Here is an 18,532-nt window from a genome sequence, read left to right on the forward strand (position 1 = left end):
TCCCAAAATTCAATTAATCATAAAACCATAACTGAGGACCACTTAACGCACATGCAAAAGGGAGATGTGCAGAAAAGAGAGCACTTACATGCTACTGATGGGATTGTAAATTAGTACAACCATTAGGGAAAACAGTAAGTGCCTCACAACACATTAAAAGAACTACCATGATTCAGAAATCCCCCAGTGGAAAATGAAAATAGTATGTCAGAGAATTATCTGCACCTCTATATTCCTTCCAACACTAGTCACAATAATCAAGAAATGGAAAACAATTTTAGAGATCCCCCAAATGATGATGGTTAAAGGAAATGTGGTATGAATGCACAATGAAAAACTATTTATCCATAAAAATAATTAAATAATATCACTTGTGATAATATAGGTAAAACTGAAGACTTTTCAGTTAAGTGAAATAAGATAGGCACAAGAAAGACAAATATTTTATGATCTCACTCAAATGTAGACTGTATAAAAGTTCATCTCACAGAAGTTGAGAGTAAAATGGTGGTTACCAGAAGTCAGAGAAGGAGGATCAAGGGCTAGGGAGAGGTTTGATTGGTGAATACTAATTTACTCTTAAATCAGAGCAATTGTAGTGAGGTGAACAAATTAACAGTAATGTACTGTATATTTTAAAAAGCCAGAAAGTTGGGCTGGGAAGTTGGCTCAGTGGTAGAGCGCTTGCTTTGCATGCCTGAGGCCCTGGGTTTGATTCCTCCGCACCACATAAGCAAAAAGAAAAAAGCCAGAAGTGGCGCTGTGGCTCAAGTGGTAAAGCGCTAGCTTTGAGCTGAAGGACAGCGCCCAGGCCCAGAGTTCAGGCCCTATGACTGGACCCAAAAAAAAAAAAGCCAGAAAGTTTTCACCATAAATTATAAATGTCTGAGACATATGCTTAATCTGATTTGAAGATTATACATATTAAAACACTAATTCACCCAATTAATATTTACTTCTTAAAGTTTTTATGTAATTATAATAAACGTAATAAAATAGTACCAGTAGCAGCAAGGTGTAACTAGGTTCTATATTTTAGACATGTGACCCAATATAATTTCCACAACTCCAAAGCAGGCTAGCTAATGTGGTACTCTGATCTTGCATTGAAAATCTAGGGGCAAAGCAATTAATTTCCTAATTGCATTTTGCAGTATACTACGTTTATTTAGAAATGAAAAGATGGGATTCTTGTATTTTGAAGTCCGATGATTTTTAAAAAGCTACTCTACACAAGGAAATTCTTACTTGTGGTGGTGTTAGAGTTGTAGACCTACCCATTGTGTCTTCCATTTGTTGTGTTTGAACATCCAGTGTTTCAAATTGGTGTTCAAATTTGTCCATTAAGGCAGAAATATGTTAAAAATACATTCATATGAAATATTACAATGAAAAAATGTTATCTTACTATCAAATAATAATAAAAGTCTTTTTCTTAACCTTTTCAAGGTTCATAGTCCTCAGAGCAGCATCCATAGAAAACTATACCTGCTGTGGACTTTGCTACCTATTTGGAGTATAAAACAGATTTAGCATACCATGTTATAAATAATGCTGGCATTTTTGTAGTCTCTTAAACCTGTCAGTTATATATCATTTATGAAAAGTGCCTACATTTTCCTTAGGAGTAAAAATATACTATGTATTCTCGTCTAGGCATTGTCTATCATATACTTTTGATTTTCTACTTCATTAGAAAAAAATCACATCTTAGTTTGAAAAGCCAATACCACCACAATTTTTTTCATTAAGTACTCTATTACTACATTATTCCAGTCCATGATGGCCTTTACCAGGAAATTATAACAACTTTAAATTTCTGACAACTCTTCCTATCATACTATAATTAAGCTTAAACCAAGAGTTTCTATTTATAGATATTGTCTTACTTTGCCCGTTGTTACTGCAGTCTGAACTCTGGCTGTGACAGCATCAATTCTAGCACTCACTCTCAAGAAGTTGATTGCTTGATTTTTTTTTGACAGATTGCCTTTTCAGCATGAATTCTGGCAACTTCTATATTGCCTCTCTGAATGGACTGTTTTAATCAGAGCAAAAGCAAAGTACATATTGTTGAAGATAAAGAGCAGAAGAAAATACTGGTGAAGACAAAATATTTTAAAAGAAATGACTCCAAATTAACCTATAATCTGTAAGATCTATTAATTTATATTTTCTGGAAACATTTTGTCTTAAAGTATTAGAAGCATAATATAGTTCTTTAGTTTATCTTTTGATTAGAAAACACATGTTCATTAATACTTTACAAATGAGCATATATAGAACAATTAAAAATTAAAATTGTTCATGTTCAAAACACTGAGACATTTTCACTATTTCAATATCTAGTTTCAATATATATTTATTACAATATAAATGAATTTATTACTAAAGAACATAGAGAACACTGCCTTAGAAGCTGTTTTCATGTTTTAGAAGCTGTTTTCTCATGCATGAAATGAGAACATCCTCTTAAGTAAAAAATATGTAACTACATCATCATTTCTAATGGCTGTACTATTAGCCAGGATTCTAATGTGTAACACTACTGATGGAACAAAAAATGATTAGATGTTACATGGACATTTTCTTCATACACTTACCATATATCACTATGTATCTCTCTCTCTCTCTCTCTCCTTTTCCTGGTATAATAAGTTAGGCTAGGGATAAAGTTTAAAGGAAAATAAGTAAATTTAAAGAAAAATTATTAAATAAATGATTCAAATGGTCCTTCACTACAGTAAAATGGAGGTGGTACAGAAATGGCTAAAATTTGAACACAAGCATGAGATTCCTGATGGTTAGATATTAATTTAAATTATGTAATAAGGTAACAGCAATCTGATAACTATAAAACACTTGAAACTTTATACACTTTCCAGTATTTTTGTAAAATAAATTCCTAGATGCAGAATTACTGGATACAGATGTATACTGTTGTTGGTTTACTGAGCTTTTAAGTCAGGACTTCATGCCTGCCAGGCAGGTGCTCTTCCACTGAACATGTCTCTAGCTCGACACAATTTTAATTGCCTTCTCTATAATGCTGGTAACAATATTTGCTTTTCTGTATAACATATCTGTTTTTTTCACATAAACTCATCATCATAGGATATTACAAACATATTCTATGAAAACCTAGAAAGTAAAAAGTAGTATCTAAATTTTTTTATTAAAGTGAGGTTAAAAATGCTGGCAAGGATGCATAGAGAAATGCACCCTTATACATTGATAACTGAAAAGTAAATTTGTCCAGATTCTATGGAAATCAGTATAGCTAAAATTGGAACTTCCATATGATCATGTTATATCTGGGTACAAACAGAAAGGAATCAGTTACTATGTAAAAATAATACATGCAGACCCATGGTTGCTGCAACACTATTCACAATAGCCAAGATATGGAATCAATCCAGGTCCCACTAACAGATAATTAAATAAGGAAAATGTAACATATATGCACAACACAGCAATATTAAACCATAAAGAAGAATAAAATTTTCATGTGTAAGAAAATGAATAGAAGTGGAATTCATGTTAGTCAAAACAGCCAGATGCAAAAAGATAAATATCATGTTTTCTTTCATATGCAAAATCCAGATTTTTAAAAAGACAGCCAGAAGTCAGTGGCTCACACCTACTTACTTAGGTTGCAGAGATTGGGAGGATAGTAGTTAGAGGCCAGCCTAGGAAGAAAACTATGGGAACTTTAGCATTTAGTGGGCCCCTCTCCAAACTGTCTTCTTGGCTAATGCACTCAGAATTCTTCAGTCTATTATTTCCAATCCAAATCTGCTTCCTGACCACTTGTAAAATAATTTAGTTTAATATTAGATCACAAATCAGGGAAGAGTCTATAAAAGGTTGAGGAGATTTGAAAAGTGGAGCCTAAAGCATGTACAGTAACAGAAGCAAATCAAATGATTTCAGTGTCCAAAACCAATGAAATCAAATATATCAGATCAAAATATTTGGCAAAGTGACTTGGGAGGTCCCTGTGACTATTGAACACAGTCCCAAATAAGTGAGAACTGTGGTTTTAACAAGCTAATGAGTGGAGAGAAATTTAAAATATTTAAAATTCAATGTGAGTACTCTTAGGCATTTCAGGGAGGAGACAGTTAATGAAACCTAGGTGTATTTTAAGGTTGAATAAACTTAAAAGCATAATTTTGGCTAAAGGCAAGGAGTCAGTGAAGATAAGAAGGTAGAGAACTCAAGATAATGAAAAGGAGATGGTTCATGAAACAAAGGCCCAGGGCAGAAATAAAGACAACTGAAGAGAGGAAACAAGTCATAATATTCAATACATATCCTATAAAACTAAGAATATCAAGGGGAGTGGTTAGGTTGGATGGGATGGGGAGAATGATGAAAGTGATGATATTGATCAAGATGATATTGATCAACTGTTAAATTTGAAGTATGAAATCATTGATAGATGAATAAGATAGCCTATCTAGCACTGGTAAATAAACCATTCTTATTTCTTGAACTGTATGTGACTTTTCAAAAAATACTGGACCTTTCATTTGTAGATTTTTCAAAGAAATATAAAGTTTACAAAAGTAAATTTAACCTGTTCCTAAGTATCAGAAAATGCAAAGAAACTTTCTACCAACTAAAACACAAAGCAGTTAAACTTAAATAACTACTATTTTAATCTCTGTATATATATATATATATATATATATATATATATATATATGGCAATAATTCTTATACCATGAAAATTAAAACAAAAGATTCACCATATTGTTCATTGAGGTTTTATTGAAGAAAATATCTTTCTTTTTACTTTTGATAATTTTTCTATTTCTCAGTGAAAATTTAATCCTAAAATAATTTTAGATTTGAAGAAACAGACTTGTTGAATGGCAACCCATTTGTACATCTATTTAAAGATTTTTAAAAGTGAGGTAAAGAGTTGAGTATTAGGATGGCAAAGGGAGGCCAGGTTAACTTTTGAAATGAAAGGCAAAAAGTAAACGTAAGTATAAAGATATAGTTTAATTGGAGATGTTATGTTGTGGCAGCAGGTCCTAGAAGAGAAGGATCAATAGAAATCTGACACATTTCTGATGCCTCAGCTTCTTCAAGAAAGCAGATAATATGTTCAATAAGGAGGTTACTAAGTCTCTTTGGGCTGCTATAATAAAATACTATAAACTAAATGACATAAATAATATAAATTTATTTCTCACATTCTAGAGGCTGTGAAGTTTAAGAGAAAGGTATTTCCAGATTTAGTGTCTGAAAAGGGCCCATTTGCTATTTCATAGCTTCTGTTTGTCATATAAGAGGCACTTAAAAGCTGAAAATATAACCACCAACAAACTTTTAAACATAGAAACAAAGCCATTATTATTTATTAAATTTATTATTTATTATTTAAATAAACATTGTTTAAAATGTGATGCTAATTGTTTCAATATAAAATACATTGTATACAGTTAACCACTTTTCAACATACTTAACTGTACTTTCAACATAAATAAGGAGTGAGAATATTAAAAGTGCTCTACCTTCTTAATCTTGGTCTTTTCAGCTTTTCCTTTTTTATCATATTTCTTGGTATTCCTATTAGGCTCTTTTGCAGCAAACTTCAAGTTAAATAAGGATTCTGAAAATATGTTAAGGCTATTCAAAGAGTCATGTTCTCAACATAACTAACTGCAAATATGGTATTAGCATTATACAAATTATCCAACAAGTTTATGTAATTTAGGCCAACAATAAAGATGGTTTTTAGGAACTAGAAAAATTTATACTGCTTCTGTTCTTGCTTTCGTTAAAAATCAAATTAAGAAATAGTATCTACTAATTATAAAGGGAAAACACATTTCTATGGTGAAGAAATCTGACAGATACCATCTTAACCAAGGTCAACAGCACCAATAACCTATTTTTGTGCCAGTCCTGGGGCTTAAACTCAAGACCTGGGCATTGCCTCTGAGATTTTGTGCTCAAGACCAGTGCTCTACCACTTTAGCCACAGCTCAGTTTGTGGCTTTTTGGTGCTTAATTGTAGATAAGAGTCTTCCAGACTTTCCTGCGCATGCTGGCTTTGAACCACAATCCTCAGATCTCAGCCTCCACAGTAGCTAGGATTATAGGCATGAGCCACTGGCACCCAGCTATAGTAAAGCTTTTTGTTGTTGTTGTGCTGGTCCTGGGGCTTGAACTTCAGGCCTGGGTGCTGCCCCTGAGCTTCTTTGCTCAAACCTAATGCTCTACCACTTGAACCATAGCTCCTCTTCTGACTTTTTCTGGTGGTTACTTGGAGGTAGGAGTAGCACAGACTTTCTTGTCCAAATGGATTTGAATAATAATCCTTAGGATTAATCCTTTCGGATTAAGTAGCTAGGATTACAGGTGTGAGCCACCAGTGAGGAGCTAACAGTGAAGCTTTTAGTATCTCTTACTGTCTGAAAAGAAGACCTGAGAAAGGTATATACAGCCATCACTTCCATGGTGTGCTAAAAATATAACCTTAATCTGCATCAGACAATCCTGAAGTAAGAGACATTTGTGTACTCAGATATCAAGTTCATAGAAATCTAGGAAAGGTTATATAATAACTGTCACCAACTAGAGAACAGAGATAGGGTGACAAAATGCAACACGGTATCCTGGATTTTATCCCAAAACGCAGAATGTATATTATTAGGACAACTGGTAATGTCCAAGTATTGTAGTTATATTGATTTTCTCTTGTTGCTATTTATACTACAGTTATATATGGCAGCATTGGTGGAACTTTGTTAAAAGGTATATAAAAACTCACTTTTTTGTAACTTTTCTTCAAATCTAAAATTATTTTAGGATTAAATTTTCACTGAAAAATAGAAAAATTATTAAAAGTAAAAAGAAAGGTATTTTCTTCAATAAAACCTCAATGAACAATATCGTGAATCTTTTGTTTTAATTTTCATGGTATAAGAATTATTGCCATATATATATATATATATATATATATATATATATACAGAGATTAAAATAGTAGTTATTTAAGTTTAACTGCTTTGTGTTTTAGTTGGTAGAAAGTTTCTTTGCATTTTCTGATACTTAGGAACAGGTTAAATTTACTTTTGTAAACTTTATATTTCTTTGAAAAATCTACAAATGAAGGATCAGTGTTTTTTGAAAGGTCACATACAGTTCAAGAAATAAGAATGGTTTATTTACCAATGCTAGATAGGCTATCTTATTCATCTCTCAATGATTTCATACTTCACATTTAACACCTTTTTTCAGATATTGAGAAAGATGAACATGCTATCTTGAGTAGTATTTAGGACATGAATTCGAAGTAACTATAATTATTTAAAAGTAAGCAAATGAATAAATTTCTGGATAATTATAAACTATGATGAAAATTTATTAAGATTTGACAATTTCAGCTAGGTGAAAATTATATCTCCTTTTATAAAAATAGCTGTTTTTCTAAACTCAGTAAGTACTGTTTGGGTCATATAATTCTTTGTTTCATCGTTATTCTGTGAATTCTAGAACATTCAGCAGCATCACTGTCTTTTACCCATTAGGTGTCAGTAGCACCCCCTTCCTAGTTGGAACAACTAAAAGCCTTTTCAGATATTGCCAAATGTTACCTAGGGTAGGAAAGAAAAAATTAAACTAAAAAGAAAAAGAAAAAAAAAAGAAAATTAAACTAATGAAAATTATAATCACTGCTACAGATTAAAAGAAAGGAAATTAATTTTTTTCATTTCTTAAATAATTTCTCCTTAAAAAAGTCTTAACCAATCTTCCCTTTGTAGGAAATGTCACTGCAGTTAAAGATGAATTGCTACCTTTATAGGGAAATTCACTACAATTTAAACTGAATTACGAAATTAATTGTTTTAGATGGAATTTACTGAAAATTGTAAATGCTGAGGAATAATGAACAGCTATTACAATCAAACTTTAGGTTATTTAATAGAATAGTTAAGATGGATAAAGTTAAGATGGTATAGAGTATTGGCCCCAAATGGGCTCTTCTTTGTAATAGGATCTCTATTACACAAGTCTACACAATATTATATTTTTACTCTTTAGACTAAAGGAGTCTCTAAACTTTTAGAAAAATCCATCAGAAGACTGGAGAAACAATAAAAGTCAGAGTAGCTTAAAGGAAATATAAATTAAAAATGTCCTAATAGTCCATCTCACCCCAAACAGAATGTCTATAATAAAGAAAACAGCAAATGCTGGAGAAAATGAGGGGAAAGGAGGAATTGTTGGTGGGAAATTAAACAAGTGCAACCACTATGGGAAAAATTATATTGGAAGTTCCTCAAGAACTTAAAAATAGGTCAACTGATACCATTCTTCGGTGTATCTGAAGAGGTGTAAAACAGTATACAAGAGAGAGATCTGCATATCCATGTTTATTTCAGCCTGTTCCCAATAGCCACAATGTGAAAACAGCTAGTGTCTAATATCCAGTGAACTGATAAAAAATAATGTATATACATACTCATCATAAATAAAAATGAAATTATGTCATTTGCAGAAAATGGATGGAATTGGAGGTTATCACTTTGAGGGAGATAAACCCAGCCTCTAAATTCAAACATCCCATTTTCCCTCAGATGTGAAATCTAGTCTTAAAATAATGGCAATAATAGTAATAGTAACAATAATATTGATATAATGGGTCATGAGTATATAGGTGACTGCTTGATGGAACCAGTGAGATGTAGGAAAGGGAAAGGTAAGGATATAAAGAAGATCAAAGTATATTACATATATATGTAGGGAACAGCATATGAAATTCACCAAACACTGGAAAAGGGAGAGGAGTTATAGGAATGTTAAAAAGAGGGTTGTGCTTGCTCAAAGTAAAAAGAGGAAACGTATGGGAGACATGGAAATAATAAATAATAAAGGAGGTAAATTTTCTCAGAGTATACTGTTCACCTCTATAGAATTCTCATAATGAAACTCTTGTTTCACTATAGGATGAATGCTAATTAAAATAAAACTGATTAATGAATTCTAATTAAAAATAAAATAAAATTTTAAACTGCTAAAGAAATCCCAGAAGACAAAAAGACAAAGGAAAATGAACCATTACTAGTAACTAAACATTTGAAGCCCCTGAAAACTGCTATGGTAAGATGTTTCAGCTGAGGTTTCAAAATAAAATTATACACATTCCTTTAAAGTTATATTTTTTACATAAAAAGTATAAATCCTAGGGGCTGGGAAGGAGGCTCAGTGGTAGAGCGCTTGCCTTGCATGCATAAGGCCCTGGGTTCGATTCCTCAGCACTACATAAGCAAAAAGAAAAAAGCCGGAAGTGGCACTGTGGCTCAAGTGGTAGAGTGCTAGCCTTGAGCTGAAGAGCTGAGGGACAGCACCCAGGCCTAGAGTTCAGGCCCCACGACCGGACCCCCCCCCCAAAAAGTATAAATCCTAACAGTAGACAAAGGAAGAGGCGATAAGATTGTCTTTGTGAGTCTTAGTTAGAAGTGTAGCAACAGCTCCTGAAAAATTCATAATCACAGATATATCTTTGCATCAATTTAGAGTTCAAGTGTGGAATAATCTAGGAAACTAACTTAAAACATTAATTTAGTTTTTGATCATTTCTTTTAAAAAATATTGTAAAGGTGATGTCCAGAGGGGTTACATTTACATAAGTCAGATAATAAGTACATTTTCTTTTGAACAATGTCACCTCCTCCCTCATTATCTCCCAGTTTTTCCTCTCCTGTCTCACCTTCCCCCCAAGTTGTATAATTCATTTCCAACATAGTATCACTGCTGAATTGGGTCACTCTTTGTACCATCATTTCTGTGATTCACCTTCCCTTCCCTAATTCAGATAAACTTCTATACAAGACAAGGGTACAGAAATGAAAAACAGTGACAAAAGGGAATAAACCAAAGAACAAAGGAAAGAAAACAAAAATAGAACCACAAATGAGTTACAAACCTTCTTGTTTCCTTTATCGGAGTTCATTTCAATAAGCATCATTTTATATGATCATAAGCACATAACTATTGAACTCTTGTGATCCTTTCCTAAGAATAAACTTCCTTGTTCTCACTGTGTGAATGTTTAAAGTGCTTTAAAACACTAATTTAATACAATCTCAAGTTGGAGACATCCTCAGCCTGGAAATTTCAGGATTCCAACAGGTTTAGATGAATAGATGGGTGAAAGTGACAGCTATATAAACTTGAGAAAATCAGTAAACTGCAATATAGGTCTGACTTAAGATGGAAATAAATCCAGGAGTTGGAAGGATCATAGTTAGAAGCTAGTGGTACAGAAAAGTCCATGAGACACCATATCCAAAGTAACCAGCAATAAGCAGGGATTCAGATGTGGCTCAAGGAATAGTAAGCAAGACTAGCAAGCATGAAGTCCTGAGTTCAAACCCCAATGTTACCAAGAAAAAGAAAAGATGGGAATGTCCAGCACTGTTGGTTCACACTTGTAATCCTAGCTACTCTACAGGCTGAGATCTAAGGATCTAGGCTCAAAGGCAGCCTAGGCAGACAAATCTGAGACTTATTTCCAATAACCTAGCAAAAAGCCAGAAATGAAGTTTTAAGTGGTAAAATGACAGAAAGAAAAACCTAAGCAGGAGCACCAGGCCAAATTCAAGCCCCAGTACCAGCATGCATGCACATGTACATGCGCGCGCGCGCACGCACACACACACACACACACACACACACACACACACACACACACACACACACAATTAAGATGAAATAAAATAGAGCAAAGGAAATAGAATGTGAAGGTATACTATTTGGATTCCTACAAAAACATAATAAAGTGTGTGAAAGAGTGGCAATCAAGGAGAAATTGTGTTCTCCACAGCTAATGAGAGGAATAAAATCCATCCAAACACCACAAAAATCTCAAATAGGACAAATCAAAATAAATCTATACCTAGACATGCCATAGTAAACTTCCAAATGTTAAAGATTAAAATAACTTCAAAAGAGCCAAACTGGGGCTGGGAAGGTGGCTCAGTGGTAGAGTGCTTGCCTTGCATGCAGGAGGCCCTGAGTTTGATTCCTCAGCATCACATAAAGAGAAAAAGCCGGAAGTGAAGCTTTGGCTCAAGTGATAGAGTGCTAGCCTTGAGCTGAAGAGCTGAGGAACAGCACCCAGGCCCAGAGTTCAGGCCCCATGATGGACCAAAAAAAAAAAAAAAGAACTGAACTGTAACATCTAAAGATATAAGTCAGACTGAGCAAAAATTTCAAACAAAACACTTAAGTTTCAAAATATATACAATCAATACATGTAATTCGCCACAAACACCACGTTAGCAATTACTGAAACACTGCTTCTAGAGATAAACTGAGTCCACCTTTGCCCCTCAGTAGATAAGTGGATCAAGAAAATGTGATATTGTGTGTGTGTGTATGTGTGTGTGTATGTGTAATGGAATTCTATGCTTCCATCAGAAAGAATAACACTGCCCCATTTATTAGGAAATGGAAAGCCTCGGAAAATATAATATTAAGTGAAGTAAGTCAGTCCCAAAGAAATTTAGGTCTCATGGTTTCCTTCCTTTGCAATAGTCATTTTACAAATAGGATAATTTTATCAGATGAGCAGAAAAAGCTCAAAAGCTATGTTCATATGAACATATGAGATGAAGCTAAGTGAAATGAACCTCAAGATATGGACACAAGGGGTCTTTCCTTGTTGCTGTTGTTATAAATGTACTATATGATTTTTCTGTTTCCTTTGTATGTCCTTCTCCTATGGTATATCCCCTTGTCACTGTACTTGATTTTGGTACAGATTCTTGTATATACATTTGTCTAATCTGTGGAGGGGAAGGGGAATAACATAACACTGAAACAAGGACACAAGATGACCAAGTGCAACAATTATACTCACAAGAAAGTATATTGGAAATGAATTTATAACTTCAGGTAGAGGTGGGGTGGGGAGGAGTGTGGGAGGTGGGGGAGGGAAGGAATAGTGGGAGAACTACAAGGGAAGGGGTAACAATGCTCAACAGATAATGTACTCATTGACTTACTCATGTAACTGTAGCCCCTCTGTACAGCATCTTTACAATAAAATAAAATTTTAAGAAAGAATTTCAAAATACACTAAGAAAAAAAACTAATCACTGAATAAAGTGAATGTCTTAGACAGCAAAAAAGAGTCCACATTGTCATCAGCTGATCAATAATGTAATTTTATGTCTATTTCTGGTAACATATCTCATTTAATATTTATTATTTCATTAACATTGAAATCACAGCCAATAGCACTATAATTCATGCTCCAAAGAAGCTTTTTTGTATATATATATTTATTGCAAAAATACTCTACAGAGGGGTGACAATTACATGAGTAAGGTAATGAGTACATTTCCTACGAGCATTGTTACCTCCTCCTTTGTTTTTCCCCTACCATCTCTTCCCTCTCAAACTCCCCAACTCCTCCCTACACCCCTTTCCCCTGCCCCTGGAAGTTGTAAAGTTCGTTTTCAACATAGTATCTAGTACATCTCATTGTTTACAATGGGTCAACCTATATCCTTATTTCAGCATTTTGTTATTTCCCTTCCTCTCCCAAAATTAGAAAAATGTATATACACGAGGGCACAGGGATCAAAAATAGTGAAAATACAGGTTATACCATAGGGGAAGAACATACAAAAGAAACAAAAAAAATCACATGGTACATTATACATATATTAAAAACCACAACAAGAAAGATAAGAACCACTTGTGTCTCTATCTTGGGCATTATTTACCATAGCTAAGATACGGAACCAACCCAGAAGCCCCTCAGTAGATGAATGAATCAAGAAAATGTGGTATAAATATATACAATGGAATTCTTTTTTTTTAATTTAATTTAATTTTATTTGAGAACATACTGTACAGAGGGGTTACAATTACATGGGCAGGATAATGCATAAATTTCTTACCAAGCATTGCAGCCTCCTCCTTTGTTTACCCTTCACCTCCCTTCCCAGCCTTCCCCCTCCCCCCCACCCAATCATACCCCTCCTCCCCCCCACACACCGACATTGTAAAGCTGGTTTTGACATGACATTTTGTACTTCTCATTGTTGCAACAGGTCCACCTGAATCCTTAAACGACTTGTTTGTCCCCATCTCCTCCACATGTTATACTGACATCAAATATAGTGAAAGCGGGGGTTACACTGTGGGGGAGGGACATACAAAGCAACAAAGAAATAATCTTATAAATGCGTTAGAAACACATGCATGAAAGAAACAAAAAACATTAAAATACATATTTAAGGGTTCGTTTTCCTAACACCACATTATCTGACCTTTTCCGCTTGACTCATACCTATACTATATACAATGGAATTCTATGCCTCCATCAGAAAGAATTGCCCCATTTGTTAGGAAATGGGAAGACTTCAAAAAAATTATATTAAGTAAACCAGGCCCAAAGAAACATAGGTCCCATGGTTTCCCTTATTTGCAATAACTAGTACATATGTAGGACAAGCAGAAAAGGCCAAAAGCTATGTACATATGACCAGACAAGATGATGTTAAGTGAAATGAACCCCAAGATGGAGACACAAATATCTTTTTTCTTTTTGGCTATTGTTTCTAATGTATTTATCATGTATCATGTGATTTTTTTATATGTTCCTCCCCCATGGTATAACCTCTGTTTTCACTGTATTTGATGTCAGTACCCTGCATCTTGTATATACAATTCTCTAATTTGGGGAGGGGAAGGGAAAAACACAATGTTTAAATGATACAGGTTGACCCATTGTAACAATGAGATGTACAAAACACTATGTTGAAAATGAACCTTACAACTACGGCGAGGGGGGGGGGATATGGAGGTGTGAGGGAAGGGATGGTGGTAGGGGAAAACAAAGGAGACAAAAATGCTGGATAGGAAACATACTCATTACCTTGTTCATGTAACTGTAATCCCTCGGTACAGTATTCTTCCAATAAAAAAGCATACAAAAGAAGAAAATGTGGTACACACACACACACACACACACACACACACACACACAAAATGGAATTCTATGCCTCCATCAGAAAGAATGACACTGCCCCATTTGTTAGGAAATGCAAAGACTTGGAAAAAATTATATTGTAAGCTAGTCTCAAAGAAACATAGGTCCCATGATTTCCCTTATTTGCAATAACTGGTATATGTCTAGGACAAGCAGAAAAGCTCAAAAGCTATGTACATATGACCATATAAGATGATGCTAAGAGAAATGAATCCCAAGGAATCTTATCTAACACATGTTATCTTTTCCATAAAGTATATCATAGTCTTCTCACACTAAGGAATACTAGCCAGAGCTTCAGGCAATATAGTGAATAGCATTAAAATATGAAATCACCAACCAAAAGCACACAGATATGAAAAGTATGGCACTAAGTAGATAGCAAAATACATTTCTTTATGGAGTATTCATGTCTTTTTCCTTCCTCAGATGGGAATGTGCATGTCTGTCTAGTGAGTTAAAACTTTTACTGTTCTGATTAGGACTGAGAATGACCATGAAAGTACCATATATATTGATTTTCACAATGCAAACTTTACCATGTAAGTAAATTTGCAAATACAGAATCTGTGAATAATTTTAAAAAACTGTATATTTTTTTCCTGGGGCTTAACCTCAGGGCCGGAGCACTGTCCCTGAACTACTTTCTTTCATTTCTCAAAGCTAGTGCTCTGCTCTACTACTTGAGCCACAGCTCACAACTCCACTTATGGCTTTTTGGTGGTTAATTGGAGATAAGGGTTTCAAGGACTTTCCTGTTCAGGGTGATTTCAAACCACAATCCTCAGATCACAGCCTCCTAAGTAGCTAGGATTGATTACAAGTGTGAACCACCAACATCAGGCACCAATTGTATTTTTCAAGAAACAAAACTAGGTCTGACATAATACTTAGGTCTGATATAAAGGCTTATTGCGCACAGAGACTACTAAATACAGATAAATCCAGAGAAATACTGATTACACAAGAGAATCACAAAATCTACACTGGAATTTTTTTTTTAAGGCAGAGCTAACATAAATAATGAGGAAAATTTTAGAATTGGGAAAATGAAAGAAAATATTAAAAAAAATCTTTGTGTTAGTTGGATAGAAAGTATTTCTCATTAATTTTGACATTAACTTAATAAGTATGTTAGGGCAAAAGTAGTAGTATATACTTTTCAAGTAGTAATAGGGAAAGAAGTAAATCACAGAGCAAGAAGAATCAAAGAAATGATACAATAAAAGAATTTTGTAAAAATCCCACAATGTCACAATAGATAAAGAAAATAATAGCTGAGTGCTGGTGGCTCATGCCTGTAATCCTAGCTAGTCAGGAGGCTGAGATCTGAGGATCATGGTTCAAAGCTATCCCGGGCAGCAAAGTCTATGAGACTCTTATCTCCAATAAACCATTCAGAAAACCAGAAGTGGCACTGTGGCTCAAGTGGTAGAGTGCTAGCCTTGAGCTGAAGAGCTGAGGGACAGTGCCCAGGCCCAGAATTCAAGCCTCATGACTGACCAAAAAAAAAAAAAAGATTAAGAAAATAATGAAGCTGGGTACTGGTACCTTACACTTGTAATCCTATATATTCATGAAGCTGAGATACGAAGATCATAGTTGGATGCCTCCCTAGGCAGCAAAATCCATGAGACTCTTTCTTCCAATTAATCAGCAAAAACCTTGCTCAAGTGATAGTAAAAATGCCAAGGGACAGCACCAGGCCCTGAATTTAGGGCCTAGTTGGCACACACAAAAACAAAATAATGAGGGCTGGGAAGGTGGCTCAGTGGTAGAGCACTTGCCTTGCATGCGTGAGGCCCTGGGTTCGATTCCTCCACACCACATAAGCAAAAAAGAAAAAAGCTGGAAGTAGCCTGTGGCTCAAAGGGTAGAGCACTAGCCTTGAGCTGAATAGCTGAGGGACAGCCCCCAGGCCCAGAGTTCAGGCCCCACGACCGGACCCCAAAAAACAACAACAACAACAACAAAACAAAATAATGAAATAAGTCATAGCTAGATGTTTTAAATAGGACCTTAAAATTATACTGACATAAAAATAAAGTAGATGTCAAAGACATAAAAAAATTGTGAGATAAATACCATTCTAAAAACAGCTTTAATAGTTATCAACAAAAATCCAGCAGTATCATTCTTGGGCACATATCCAAAAGGACATAAGTCAGTAGATAATACAGGTACTTTTGCTCCCATATTCATTGCATATTGTGCACAAAAGTCAAACAAATGACGAATGGATCAAGAAATTGTGGCATATATACACAATGTTGTTCAGTTATTTAAAAAAGAATGAAACTATGTCATTTGCAGAAAAATGGTTAGAGGTGGAGTTCATGTTTAAGCAAAGTAAGACAGGTTCAGGACAAATAGCATACATTTTTTTCCTCTCATATATGGTTGCTAAATATTAAAAAGATAATCATATGTGTAAACACATACAAGATCATATATGTATGTTTATAATGTGTTTGTAATTGTGGAACTGTTTCAGAGGATTTGAGGAGGAGAGGAAGAAACAATTAACAATGAACAATATTGAAATCCACTGCAACTGTGAATTAAGATAGCAAATAAGGGTAGTGGAAATGGAGGAGGTCAATTTGATTAAATTAGTGTGCGTGCATATGTAAAATATCACTGTGAAATATATATAAGCAATTAGCATACAATAAAATGTGAATGATAAGAAGTAAAATAGATCTTGTGTGGGGTGTGGGTATTATTGAAGAAGGGTGAATGTAGTCAAAGGACTTCATGTACATGTATGCAAATAGAAAGATTAAGTTTGCAGATTTGGTTTGGGAACAAGGAAGCAGAATAAGAGATCATGATAGGCTCGGTGGGTAACTCTATAATCCTACCCACACGGGGAATGATATTTGAGGATCACCATTTGAAGAGAGCCAGGGAAGAAAGTGTTTGAGACTAATATCTGATTAACCAGAAAAGCCAGAAGTGGTGCTGTGGCTCAAGAGGTAGAGTGATAGCTTTGAGAACAAAAAAAGTGCTCAGGAACAGGGCCCAGGCCCTAAATTCAAGACCCAGGACCAGCACCAAAAAAAGAGAGACTGTGATGGAAAGTATAATCAACGTATTTTTTTTTTTCATGTACTACCAAAAAAAAGCCAGAAAAACAAAAATCAAAACCTCCAAACCAAAAATTCCTAAGGGCCTGGTACATGCTTGGTTTGGCTGCTTACTAGGCATGCCTACAGCCTGGCTTTTTGCTGGTTATTTTGGAGATGGAGTCGTCTTGCAGAGTTTTCTGCCTGGACTGGTTTCACACTACTGTCCCCACAGATGGGTAGGATTACAAGGATGAACCAATTGTGCCAACCTGATCAAAGAATATTTTGTGTATATATGGACATGTCAAAATGAAACTTCCTTGTACAACTTACTAAAGCTAACAAAATATATTTAAAAATTTAAAAATTATGTCTATCTATAGTTAAAGAAAAACTCTATGGTCAGGCACAGGTGGCTTAGACCAGTAATCCTAGTTACTTGGGAGGCTGAGATCTGAGGAACATAGTTTGAAGCCCACCTGGATAGTAAAGTCATGAGACTCTAATCTCCAATTAACTTCCAAAAAGAAGTCCATAGTGTCCATAGTGAAGTTGTGGCTCAAGTCATAGCGTGCTGGCCTTGAGGAAAAACAAAAAAGCTCAGAGACAGCATCTAGGCCCAGCACAAAAAAAGGAAAAAAAAGCTGTATCTTAATACAGCAAAATTATGGAATCATTTGGACATATTTTAGATGTTGAAAAAAAGGAGTTAAGAGGGAAGAAATTTAAAAAAATTATCCTAAGCTGGGTGCATGTAGCTTATGCTTATAATCCTAGCTACTCAGGAGGCTGAGATCTGAGAATGACGGTTCAAACTAGCTCAGGCAGGAAAGTCCATGAGAAATTTATGTCTAATTAATTGCAGAAAAAGCCAGAAGTGGAGTTGGATCAAAGTGGTGGAGTTTTAGCCTTGAGTGGAAAAAGCTCAGGAATAGTCCCTAGGCCCTGAGTTCAAGCCCCCATGACTGACAAAAGAAATGTTACCCTAGAATCTGCTCTAGAACAAAACAGTAGTACCAATAGTCAACTTTTCTCTTACCCTAGAATCTGCTCTAGAATAAAACAGTAGTAACAATAGTCAACTTTTCTCTTATAAGTTCCCAGAACATCTATCACTGTTTGTGCATTTCAGGGAGGTCTAGTTTAAGATCAAAGAATCACAGCTGAGATAATCAGAATTGAAAGCAACCTTAAAATCATTTGTCAGTACTCTTGTTTTATTGATGTTTATAAAAACTGAAGTCTAAAGATGGATAACTGAGAAGTTGCTAAATACAGGAACAAGGAACTTCAGTCCAGATCAACTCAAATTTAATGGATTTCATTGTGTTATATTTATGTGTGTGCACATATTTGCACAAACATACATACACATATACATATATCTACATATGTATACACTACTCTGGATCTCAGCACTTGGGTAGTGTTC

At 34.7% G+C, this 18,532-nt stretch overlaps 1 pseudogene; it reads right to left on the reverse strand.

The window, feature by feature from the left end:
• LOC122097669 overlaps positions 1 to 18,532 on the reverse strand; it is a 29,018-nt pseudogene that overhangs the window by 6,610 nt on the left and 3,876 nt on the right.

The sequence above is a fragment of the Dipodomys spectabilis genome, unplaced genomic scaffold, assembly GCF_019054845.1.
Source record: "Dipodomys spectabilis isolate Male_0828 unplaced genomic scaffold, ASM1905484v1 ptg000424l, whole genome shotgun sequence".
Lineage (NCBI taxonomy): Eukaryota > Metazoa > Chordata > Mammalia > Rodentia > Heteromyidae > Dipodomys > Dipodomys spectabilis.